The sequence below is a fragment of the Marmota flaviventris genome, chromosome X (assembly GCF_047511675.1).
Source record: "Marmota flaviventris isolate mMarFla1 chromosome X, mMarFla1.hap1, whole genome shotgun sequence".
NCBI classification, from domain to species: domain Eukaryota; kingdom Metazoa; phylum Chordata; class Mammalia; order Rodentia; family Sciuridae; genus Marmota; species Marmota flaviventris.
In genome coordinates this window covers 48,864,872-48,878,309 of record NC_092518.1, presented here as the reverse complement: position 1 = coordinate 48,878,309, position 13,438 = coordinate 48,864,872, and the positions used below count along the sequence as shown (strand labels likewise).

Below are 13,438 nucleotides of genomic sequence, written 5' to 3'. Positions count from 1 at the left end.
ATATAACTGATTCTATGGAGAAAGAACTCTGGACAATTATACCATTTAAAATAATCTAAAAAAAACATTGAGAATTACTATAACCAGGGAGTTGAAATATTTCTACAATGAAAATTATAGGACACTGAAAAAAGAAATTAAAGAAGATATTACGCTTCCTCACTGCCCTCCAAATCCCGCTGCAGCCATTGCTGCAGCCATGATGCCGAAACGAAAGAAGCGGAATCAGCAACAGCAGCCACCACTGCCTGAACGGGAAGAGACTGGAGATGAGGAAGATGAGAGTTCCATAGAAGATGAGAGTCCCAGCCTTCTGGGCCCTCCCCGCATGGCCAATGGAAAGCCTAGTGACCCCAAGTCAGCTCTTCACAGAGGTCCTCCAGGATCAAGGGGTCTGATGATTCCACCACTGCTGAGTCTCCCACCTCCTCCCCTGGGCAAAGGCCCAATCCAGGGAGGCCTCGGCCCCAGGTCTGGCCCATAGGGTTGGGGTTGGTGGTGGGGTCAGTGCTGAACCCCCTTTTCTGGGGCCAGGCCATGGGGGTCTCTCTAGGGAGAGCTTCCACAAAGAGCAGAGAAACCCTCGAAGGCTCAAAAGCTGGTCTCTTATCAAGAATACCTGCCCTCCTAAGGATGGCCCCCAGGTTATGGAAGACAAATCTGACTGCCCCGTCTGTCGACACTTTTCCAAAAAGGACCACTGTAGATATGAAAACCTCTGTGCCTTCTACCACCCAGACGTCAATGGACCTCCTCTGTGAGACTGTGCCTTCCCATCCAGGCTGGAAGGAGCCTTCTGTGACCCAGTGGCCATGTATTTCCCTGTGGCCCTGTGATGACTACAGTGAAGCTCTTACACCCAACGCCCTTGGTCAATGACATGTCCACTTCCATCCACCACCTCCCCGGTTTGGGGTCCAGAGTTGTGTTTCATCACTGGTGCGCAGTGCGCTCTGTATTCTGATCCAGCCTCCAGAGACATGCCTTTGGGACCCCTTCTTGTTCCCTTCAACTGCCTCCTGGATCTTCTTCCCTTTCACCAAATGACTGCGGAACAGGAAACCTCTTTGGTGTGCTCTTTCTTGTGCATCATTCTACCTGTCTCCAGTACTGCCCTCAATTCCTGAGAGCTCTGGAGCGGTTTCCTACCCACTTTAGCTGCTTGTTTTAAGTCCTTTTTATGTGACATCCCAGTGTTTTCAGCTGCTAGAGAAACTTGCCAGGTTTTCTGACCTGAGGTCACTTTTTGGGTGACTGGTACAGAGTTGCTCCCTGAAAGGCAACTGCCCCTGCTTTTGGATTTTGTAGTTTCCCTGTCAGTAGCATGATCCCCACCGCTATGGTCTGTGATCACTGTGCTTTGTGAAACTATGCATCACCCCATCAGTGTCTGTGGCATTTTTGTCATTTCCTAGCACTAGAATAAGTTTTTTCTGCCAAAATGAGTGAGGCTCTTGGTGCCCTCTAGACTTTCCCCACATCCCAACTTGGGAGCATTGAGAAACTCCACAAGACTGCCTCCCTGGTCCTCCCTGTACTTCTCCTGGTGTTGATTATTCTTGGTCTGACACAGGCCAGTGATGTCTTGTAAAGCCTAAGATGGGCCTCCCTACCCAGCTCCTATTTAGACCATTTTAGTTAGACTATGTCATTATGAAGCTACCAGCCCTTTCATTTGAATTCTGTGAATCTCCACCTGGCCTATCTTTGGGTGGAACATGGGCAGTACTGTTGCTCTCTTCTGACACTCTTCCCTCACATCCCTGGCACTGGTTGTTTTCTGTGAAAAAGGTAGTGAACAGGTTCAGTTTTAAGCTGGCATTGAGGAAATGGGTCCGGAGTTGTGTGGGCAAGAGGGAGGGAGGAGAGCCACTGGAGAACTGAGAATGAATTTTTTTTCTTTTTAACATTTTTTTAATATTAGTAATAAATGCAGTGGAAACCAAAAAAAAAAGAAGAAGAAGAAGAATATATTAGAAGATGGAAAGACCTCCCATGGTTTTGAATAGGCAGAATTAATATTGCCAAAACAAATATGTTACCATAAATGTTATACAGATTCTATGCAATTTCCATGAGAATGCCAATAACATTTTTCATGGTACTATAAATAACAATCATAAAATTGATTTGGAAGGATAGGAGATCCAGAGTAGTCAAAGCAATCTTGAGTAAGAAAAGAAATTCAGGAGGCATCAAAATACCTGATATTAAATTACACTACAGACATAATAGTAACAAAAAGACATGGTATTAGCATCAAAATAGACATGAATATCAAAGGGATAATATAGAAGACATAGAGAAAAAGCCACCTACTTACAGTCATCTGATTCTCAAAAAGGGTCCAAAAATATATGTTGGATAAATGATATCCTTTTAAAAATGATGCTAGGAAGGTAGATATGCATATGTAGAAGAATATCTCTCACCTTGCACATAAGTCTAATCAAAGTGGATCAAAAGCTTCAGAATTAGACCAGAAAGTTTGCAGCTTCTAGAAAAACATGGGACCAACACTGCCTCATACTATTACAAGCATTGACTTTATTACAAAGACCCTTAACGCTCAATAAATATAACCAGCAATCAATAAATGAAATTAATGCCCTCAAATTAAAAAAAAAAAATTCTGCCTGGAAAAGTATACGATTAAAAGCATGAAGAGAGAAACTCCAGAACAGAAGAAAACTTTTGCCAACTTCCCCTCTGACATGGGATTATTATTTAAAATGAATAAAGAACTCAAAAAAGTCAGCAACAGAAAACCAAATAACCCAATCAATAAATTGTAAACATAACAGATATCTCTTAGATGAAGACACACAACAATTCAATATTGAAAAAAAAATTCAAAATCTCCAGCAATCAAGAAAATTCAAATTAAAACAACACTGACATTTTATCTCACTCTATTCAGAAAGGCAACTCTCAAGAATACAAATAGTACTAAATGCAAGTGATGATTTTTGAAAAAGTACACACATTTATTTTCTGTAGGACTCAAAACTTGTACGACTACTCTGAAATGCAATACAGAGATATTTAAAAAAATAGAAATTGAATCACCATATGACCAAGCTATCTTTTGGTAATTACCCAAAAAATCTAAAATCACCACAATCTACTTATACAGTCACATCGATATTTATAGCAACACAATTTATAATAACCAAGGTATGGAATCAGTCCAGATGCCCATTAATAGACAAATGAATAGATAAAAATGTGACACACACACACACACACACACACACACACACACACACACACTTTTTACTCTGCCATAAAAAGAATGATATTAGGCATTTGCTCATAAATAGATGGAACTAGAGAATGTCATGCTAAGCGAAATAAGCCAGACTCACAAAATCCCAGGTTGTGGGCTGGGGTTGTAGCTAAGCGGCAAAGCTCTCACCTAGCAAGTGTAGGGTGTTGGATTTGATCCTTAGGACCACATAAAAACAAATAAGTGAAATAAAGATATTGTATCCAACTACAACTAAAAAATACATATTAAAAAAAGAAAGAAAATCCAGGGTTGAGAGTTTTCTCTCATATGTGAATGTTATATCAAAATAAGGAGGAAAAGTAGGAGAGATTATATATCTTAAAGATAAATGGAAAATCCGTATAGGCGAAGTTGGAGATAGAGTAAGAAATAAAAGGAAAGGAAGAAAATAATTAAAAGAAAAAATCATTAATTATTATCTGACCTACAACATTTCATCAAAATTTTAAAGACTGACTTTATTGATACATCTGTAATGTAGTCATTTAATACTGTCTTTTTATGTGTATAATTAACTTTTTTATTTTACCTTATTATAAAATGTATCAAAACCTAGGATGTAGATCAGAAATTATGCAAATGCTAGAAACTTAGGATCAATACTTCACATATTGGCTCAAGCATCAACTTTCTTAATAAGACTCCTAAATCTTAAGGAATAAAACCAAGAAAATATAAGTTGGATGGCATTAAGTTAAAATGCTTCTGCACTGCAGAGGATATGTTTAACAACTTAAGAAGAGACTCTATAAAGTAGAAAAAAGTCTTTGCCAGCTACTCATCTAACAAAGACTTAATTTTCATAATACATAAAGAAGAATTTAAATGACAAATGAAAACCTAACAAATACATTGTCAAATGATTAAATAGTAATTTCACAAAAGAAGAAATAGAATTGGTCAATAAATAATTGAAAAACAAATCAATGTTGTTAGCAATTGTGGGAATGTAAATCAAAGCTACATTGAAACTTCATATCACTTCAGTTAGAATGTTAATCATTAGGGCTAGAAATAACAAAATTTCCTGGCAAGGATGTGGGGAAAATATGAACTAATATATTATTGGTAGAATTGCAAAATTAGTATAACTGTTCTGCATTACAGTTTGAAGATTTTTAAAATTAAAAATGGAACTACCCTATGAACATGATATACAATTTCATTGTGTTTATCCTAAAGAATTACAATCAGTACACTGCAGTGATACATGAATATCAACATTTTTAGCAGCACAATTCACAATTGCCTATGTTATGGAAACAGCTTATATATCCTTCAATCGATGATTGTATAAAAAATATATAACATATACAAACAAGGGAGTTTTAGCCATAAAAATATAAAATGATGTCATTTGCTAGTAAATGCATGGAACTTGAGAATAGCACCCTAAGTGAAATTAGCCCCACTCAGAATGTCAAAGGTAGATTGTTTCCTCTTATATATGGAAACTAGAAAGAGAAAAAGTGTAATAAAAAAAGAGATCTCACAAAAATAGAAAGTATATAATTTAAGTAGAGAAAGAAGATGAAGAGGGAAGGAGTACTAGAAAAGAAAATCTATCCAGTTATTTCATTTATATGAATGAATATGCCAAAGTAAATCTCAATTTCATATTTAATTATAATGCACTGATTAAAATTAATAACAGGAGGGAGATTAGTAGAGTGAAGTGAGTATACCAGGGGGAGAAGGAGGGACTATAAAGGAAAGAGGTAGGGAATGACAGTGATCAAATTATGTTATGGGTAAAGCATACATTGGAAAAAAGAAAGCCTCTTCAACAAATAGTGCCGGGAATACTGGAAATAAATATGTAATAAAATAAAATTGGACCCCTAATCTCTCATCTGGCACAAAACTCTAATTGAATCAAGTACCAAGTCATTAGACAAGAAACACTGATCCTACTAGAAAAAAAAAGTAGGCCTAAATCTCCATCATGCCAGCTTAGAAACTGAATTCCTCAACAAGACTCAGAACGTGCAAAAAGTAAAATAAAGAATCAATGAGTGGGGTTGTATCAAACTAAGAAGCTTCTTCACAGCAAAGGAAACAATCAAGAATGTGAACAAAAAGCCTACAGAATAGCAGAAAATCTTTGCCACCTGCATGTCAGATAAAGCATTAATACCCAGAATATATAAAGAATTCCAAAAAGTGAACACACACACACACACACACACACACAAAGAAAAAACCCTCACAAACAAACCAATCAATAAATGGGCAAAGGAATGAACCCACAGACATTTCACAGAAGAAGAAATATGAATGGTCAACAAATACATGAAAAAAAATGATTCAATGTCACTAGCAAATATAGAACTGCAAATTAAAACTAGTCAGAATGGCAAATATCAAGAACACAAGTAAAAATAAATGTTTGGTTAGAATGTAGGAATAAAGGACACTCATACATTGCTGGTGGGACTGAAAAATTGGTGTAACCACTCTGGAGAGCAGTATGAAGATTTCTCAGAAAAGTTGGAATGGAACACCATTTGGCCCAGTTATCACACTTCTCTGCATATACCATTTTTTAAAAAAATCTTTATATATTTTTTGTTTCACCTATCTCCCTGGATTCTTTCTCACTTCTTTCATACTCACAGCCAACCTCTATTAATTCCTCTCCCACTCTTACTATATTTTTCCCTCTATCTTCTCTCCTTTCCCTTCATATACATCACAAATTACACTACTTATATTCCCTCATTGTTCATCATTGAATTGATAAAACCTTTTAGCACACATACTGTTTGTATTTAGACAATAATTGAACATATTGTTTTTATTTATTGCAAAAAAAAAACTGTAGATGCCCATAGGAGGTATTTGGTTTAAAGGCATATATTGTTTCCATTGAGTACTTTTAATATTAGTTTCCCCTTAAAGGTGAGGTACTTGAAGCCTTCAGGGACACTACAAGACTACAGGGTAGAAACTGTACTGCCCCAGATCCATACTGCTAGATGAGAAGACACATGAAACAACAACAACATGAATGAATGAAACAAGGGAATAAAGCACCATAAAAACTAAGATGTTTCAATAATAGAATACATATACAACACAGTAGAAGAAATGTCAAAGAAAGAATTTAGAAGATACATAGTTAGGCTGATATTTGAAATAAAGGATGGTATAGGAAAGAAAATAGAGGAAGCGAAATATCACTTCAGTAAAGGAGGCAGAGTCTATAAAAAGAAATTAAGCAGAAATCCTTGAAGTGAAGGAAACAATTAAAAAATTAAAAATTCAATCAGACTAGACCACATAGAAGACAGAACCTCAAGCAATTAAGACAAAATATATACCCTTGAAAATAAAGTTGACATCACAGAGAACATGGTAAGAAACCACGAATAGAATTTTCAAGAAATATAGAATAACAAGAAAAGACCAAATTTAAGATTTATTGGAAGAGATGGAGGCCTGGAGATACAAACAAAGGAATGCACAATTTTTGAGAGACATAATGTCAGAAAAATTAGCAAATCTAAAGAATGAATGGAAAATCAACTACAAGAGGTTTACAGGACCACAAATGTACAAAAGTACAGTAGAGCCACCCTAAGGCACATTATAATAATAATGACTAACATACAGAATAAGGATAGAATATTAAAGGTGTAGGAGAAAAAATATCAAAGTAATATAGAAAAAAAAAAACAATTCAGATTTCAGCTGATTTCTTAACCCAGATCCTAAACCCCAGGAGGTCCTGGAATAATATATATCAAGCTCTTAAAGAAAATGAAAGCCAAGTGAGAATTTTATATCCAGCAAAATTAAGCTTCAGATCTGTAGATAAAATAAAATCCTTCCATGATAAACAGAAGTTAAAAAATTCACAACTAGAAAGCCTGCACTACAAAATATTCTCAGCAAAATATTCCACAAGGAGAAAATGAAAAGGAGGAGGAGGAGGAGGAGGAGAAAAAGAAGAAGAAAACCAGAAAGGGGGGGAGCTACACTAAAGAAAAGGTCAATCAAGGGAGAAACTAATTCAAAATCAAAATCAAAAATTAACCAAAATATCTGAGAGTACAACTCACATTTGTATTCTCAATAAAAAACCCTGAATGTTAATGGTCTAAACTCATCAATGAAAAGACATATATTGTCACATTGGATTAAAACAACAATATGCTGTCTTCCAGAGACTCAGCTCCTAGGAAAAGACATCCATACACTAAAAGAGAAAGGTTGGGGAAAAAAAGTGTCACTTACATGGACTGTGATAACAAGCAGGGGTTTCCATCCTCAAATGAGACAAAGTGGACTTCAATCCAAAGTTAGTCAGAAGGAATAAAGAATATTTCATACTGCTTAAGGGAATCATATAGCAACTAAATATAACAATTGTAAATACTTATTCCCCAAACAATGGAGCATCTACATACATCAAACAAACCCTTCCCAATTTCAAGAATCAAATATAACACAACACAATGATGCTGGGTTACTTTAACATACCTCTATCACCACTGGCAAGACCTCCCAAACACAAACTACACTAAGAAACTATAGAGCTAAATACTACACTCAATTTTAGACTTAATGGACATATATAAAGTATTTCACATCAATGAGTAAATACACCTTTTTCTCAGCATCACATGGACACTTCTCTAAAACACACCATATGCTATGCCACAAAGACACTCTCACCAAAAACAACATAGAGATACTACACTGCATTCTATTGGATCATAATGAAATGAAATTTAAAATGAATGATAAAATAAAAAAATATAAGCTACTTCAACACCTGGAAACTAAATAATATGTTATTGGATAAACAATGGATACAAGACGATATCAGGGAGATGATAAAAAAAAATTCTTAGAGGTCAATGAGAACACTGATACAACATATCAAAATCTCTTGGACACTATAAAGGCAATGCTAAAAGGAAAGTTCATTGCACTGAGTTAATTCATTAAAAGAATAAAAAGTCGACACATAAATGACCTAACATTACATCTCAAAGCCCTAGAAAAAGAATAAAAAATCAACACCAAAAGTAGTAGAAGACAGGAAATAATTAAAATCAGAGTTGAAATCAATGAAATTGAAATAAAAGAAACAACTGAAAAAAATTACAAAATGACCAGTTGTTTTTTTAAAAAATAAATAAAATTGAAATTAGACCCTTAGATACACTAATGAAGAGAAGGAGAGGGAAAGATCAAATTGCTAAAATTCATGATGAAAAAGGAGATATCACAACAGACACTATTGAAATACAGAAGATAATTAGAAACTATTTTGAAATTGTTTACTCCAATAAAATAGAAAATCTCAAAGACATCTACCGATTTCTACAGACATATGATCTACTCAAACTGAATCAGAAAGACATACACAATTTAAATAGATAAATTTTATGCAATGAAATAGAAGATGCTATCAAAAGCCTACCAACCAAGAAAAGCCTAGGACCAGTCGGATTCAGAGCTGAGTTCTACAAGATCTTCAAAGAAGAACTAATATCAATACTCCTCAAAGTATTCCATGAAATAGCCAAAGAGAAAACCCTTCCAAACTCCTCTATGAGGCCAATATCACTCCAATTCCAAAACCAGACAAAGACACATTAAAGAAAGGAAAATTTAGACCAATATCTCTATGAACATAGATGTGAAAATTTTCAATAAAATTCTTGCAAATTGCATACAAATACATATTAAAAAGAAAGTGTGCCAGGATCAAGTGGGGTTAATCTCTTGGTTTTAAGGTTGGTTCAACATACAGATATCAATAAGCATAATACATCATATCAATAGACTTAACTACGAGAAGCATATGATTATCTCAATAGAAACAGAAAAAACATTTGACAAAATACAGCACCTCTTCATGTTAAAAACACTAGAAAATCTAAGGATACTAGGAACATAACTCAACATTGTAAAAGCTATCTTTGCTAAGCCCAAGCCAACATCATTACAAATGAAGAAAAATTTAAAACATTTTGTCTAAAAACTAGAACAAGAGAAGGATGGCCTCTTTCACCACTTCTAGTCAACATAGTACTTGAAACTCTAGCCAGAGCAAACAGATAAGATGAAAGAAATTAAAAGGATATGAATAGGAAAAGAAGAACTCAAACTATCACTATTTGCTGACAACATGATTCTATAGAAGATCAAAATAATTCCACCAGAAAACTTCTAGATCTAAAAAATGAATTCAGTAAAGTAGCAGGATATAAAATCAATACTCATAAATCAAATGGATTTCTATACATAAGCAATGAATCTACTGCAAGAGAAATTAGGAAAACTACCCCATTCACAGTAGCCTTGAAAAACTAAAATACTTGGGAATCAATCTAACAAGAGAGGTGAAAGAATCTACAATGAAATCTACCGAATGCTGAAGAAAGAAATTGAAGACCTTAAAAGACAGAATGATCTCCCAAACTCATGGATAGGTAGAATTAATATTGTCCAAATGGCCATAATACCAAAACTTTTATACAAATTTAATGCAATTTTTATTAAAATCCCAATGACATTCTTCATAGAACTAAAAAAAGCCATCATTAAATTCAGTTGGAAAAATAAGAGATCCAGAATAGCCAAAGCATTACTTATCAAGAAGAGTGATGCAGGAGGCACTACAGTACCAGAACTTAAACTATACTACCCAGGGATAGTAACAAAAACAGCATAGTATTGACCCCAAAACTGACATGTAGAACAATGCTACAAAATAGAAGTCACAGAGACAAACACACATAAATACAGCTATCTCATACTAGACAAGGTGCCAAAAATATACATAGGAGAAAAGATAGCCTGTTCAACAAATGAGAAAACTGGAAATCCCTATGTAGCAAAATGAAATTAAACTTTTATTTCTTACCCTGCACAAAAATAAACACAAATTGGATCAAAGACTTAGGTACTAGAACAGAGACCTTATGCCTAATAAAAAAAAAGTCATGTCAGCTTAGGACTTGACTTCCTTAACAAGACTCCTAAAAGTAAAATTAAAAATCAATACATGGGATTGATTCAAACTAAAAAGTTTCTTCTCAGCAAAGTAAATAATAACATGAAGAGAGCCTACAGAATGGGGGAAAATTTCTTTACCATACACACCTCAGTTAGAGCATTAATCTCCAGGATATAGAAAGAAATCAAACATCTTAACACCAAAAATAAAAAATAAATAACCCTATCAGTAAATGGGCTAATGAACTGAATAGACACTTAACAGAAGAAATGTAATTGATCAACAAACATATGGAAAAATGTTCAACACTTCTAGCAATTAGAGACATGCAAATCAAAACTACTCTATGATTTCATCAGAATGAATAATTCCAATTAATACATTACAGCACCCAGGTGTGATGGTGCACACCTATAATACCATTGGCTCAGGAGCCTGAGGCAGCAGGGTCAGAAGCTCAAAACCAGCCTTAGCAATGAAGAGAGGCCCTAAGCAACTTTGTGTGAGCTGTCTCAAAACAAACATATATATATATATATATATATATATATATATATATATATATATATATATATATATGGGCTGGGGATGTGGTTTAGTAGTTAAGTGCCCTGGGGCACAATCCCAGGTACCAAAATAATAATAACCACAACAAAACAACAATAAATTACACCATTTTACATAATAAAAATTAAAACAGGGATGTGTAGGTGGTATAAAAAAGAATAAATATCAAGGAGAGAAAACGAGTGAAAAAAGGGGGTGAGGGATAAGAACAGTCACATGAATACTCTCAATTATCACATTAAAACTTTAAAGATAAAATTCATAAAATTGGATTAAGGAAGGTATTACCCAGTACTACTGCCTATTTGCCCAGTATTTGCATCTATGGTTCTTAAAAATTTTTATGATTCTTTTATTCCCCCTAGAACACTTGATGGGATTTTCACCTTCAATATTGAGCAACTACACAGTGTTTCCCCATTCATTATTTTTTTCAATTTATTTATTTATTTAATTAGGTATATATGATAGCAGAATGCATTTTGATTCATTGTACACAATCATAGCTATACTTTTAATTTCTCTGATTGTACACAATGTAGTGTTGCACCTTATGTGCAGTCATACATGTATCTAGGGTAATAATATCCATCTTATTCTACCATATTTCCTGCCATCATATCCCCTCCCCTCCCCTCCCACCTTTGTCCAATAAAAGTTTCTTTATTTTCTCATGCTACCCTCCTGCATTATGGATCAGCCTCCACTTATCAGAGAAAACATTTGTCCTTTGTTTTGGGGGGGATTGGCTTACTTCACTTACCATGATATTCTCCAACTCCATCCATTTACCTACAAATGCCATAATTTTATTCTCTTTTAATGCTGAGTAATATTCCATTGTATATATATACCACTGTTTCTCTATCCATTCATCTATTGTAAAGCATCTATCTGCATGCACAGTTTAGCTATTGTGGATTGAGCTGCTTTAAACATTGATGTGGCTGCATTACTATAGTATGCTGATTTTAAGTCCTTTGGGTTTAGACTGGGGAGTGGGATAACTGGGTCAAATGGTGGTTCCATTCCAAGTTTTCTAAGAAATCTTCCTCCTGCTTTCCAGAGTAGTTGCACCAATTTGCAATTGCATCAGCAATGAATGAGTGTGCCTTTCCCCCCCACATCCTCACCAACATTTATTGTTTGTGTTTTTGATAAATGCCATTCTGACTGGCATAAAATGAAATTTTAGAGTAATTTTGCTTTGCATTTCTCTAATTACTGAATATGTTGAACATTTTTCATATATTTGTTGATTGATTGTATATCTTCTTCTGAGAAGTGTCTGTTCAGCTCTTTAGCCCATTTATTGTTTTGTTTTGTTTTGGTGTTAATTTTTTTGAGTTCTTTACATATCCTGGAGATTAGTGCTCTATTTGAGGTGCATGTAGCAAAATTTTTCTCCCAAAATTTAGGCTCTCACTTCACCTCATTGACTGTTTCTTTTTGGTTTTATTTCTTGTGCTTTAGGTGTGTTGTTAAGGAAGTCAGGGCCTACTTTTTCTTCCATTAGGCACAGGGTCTGTGGTCTAATTCCTAGGTCTTTGATCCATTTTGAGTTGAGTTTCAAGCATGATGAGAGACAGGGTGTTTGTTTCATTTTGCTGCATATGGATTTGCAGTTGTTCCAGCTCCATTTGTTGATCCCCATTCATTATTATGTTGGGTATGGGTTTTTTCATATATAGCCATTCATAAATTGAGACAAAATACTTCTGTGGTAGTGTCTTCTGGTAATTAATCATGAAATGATGTTGAATTTAGTTGGAGGCATTTTCTGCTATTGAGATGATAATATGATTTTGTTCTTGATTCTATTTATGTGCTGGTTTTTATTTTTTGATTTGCATATGTTATACCATTCTTGTATCTTTAGGATTAAACCAAACTTGATCATGGTATATAGGTTTTCAATTCTGCTGCAGAATTCTGTTTTCACGTATTTTCTTGGAAATCTCTGCTGATCTGTTCATCAGATATTGTTTTCTACTTTTATTTTCTTTCTTTTTGTTGTGTCAGTAGCTGATTTTGGTAATGGGATGCTAGGCTTTGTAAAATGAGTTTGAAAACAGTTTTCCATTTTTATTACATGGAATAACTTGAGGAGCACTGGTATTTGTTTTTTAAAGCTCTGGTAAAACTGAGATGTAAATCCATCTGGTTCTGGACTTCTGTTTGTCAGGTGGCTATTTATAACTACTTTGATCCCATTGCTTGTATTGGACCTGCTTGTTCTTTGAATATCTTTGGTTCTGTTTAATTAAATTACATGTGTGTAGGAATGTGTCCATTTCTTGTAGATTTTTCATTTTTTTAAATAAAAGTTTTCAAAATTGTAACTAATAATTATTTGGTTTTCAGTGGTACCTATAGTAACATATGTATTTTCTTTTCATTTTACTTATTTGACTCTTCCCTCTCTTTTGGTCACTTTGGTTAAATTTTCATCATCTTATTTCTATTTTCAAACACCAAACTGATTCTTGCAATGATCTATCGTATTGTAATTGTACTCTCTAAACCATTAATTTAACTTCTGATTTTTATTATTTCTCTCAATATTCTGGCTTTGTTCATGCTTTTTTCTAAGACCTTGGGTT

General features: G+C 34.4%; 1 pseudogene; it reads left to right on the top strand.

Moving 5' to 3' along the window:
- The first annotated feature begins 202 nt into the window (after positions 1-202).
- On the top strand, positions 203-761 carry LOC139703314 (proline-rich protein 3-like; annotated as a pseudogene).
- Positions 762-13,438: the final 12,677 nt, after the last annotated feature.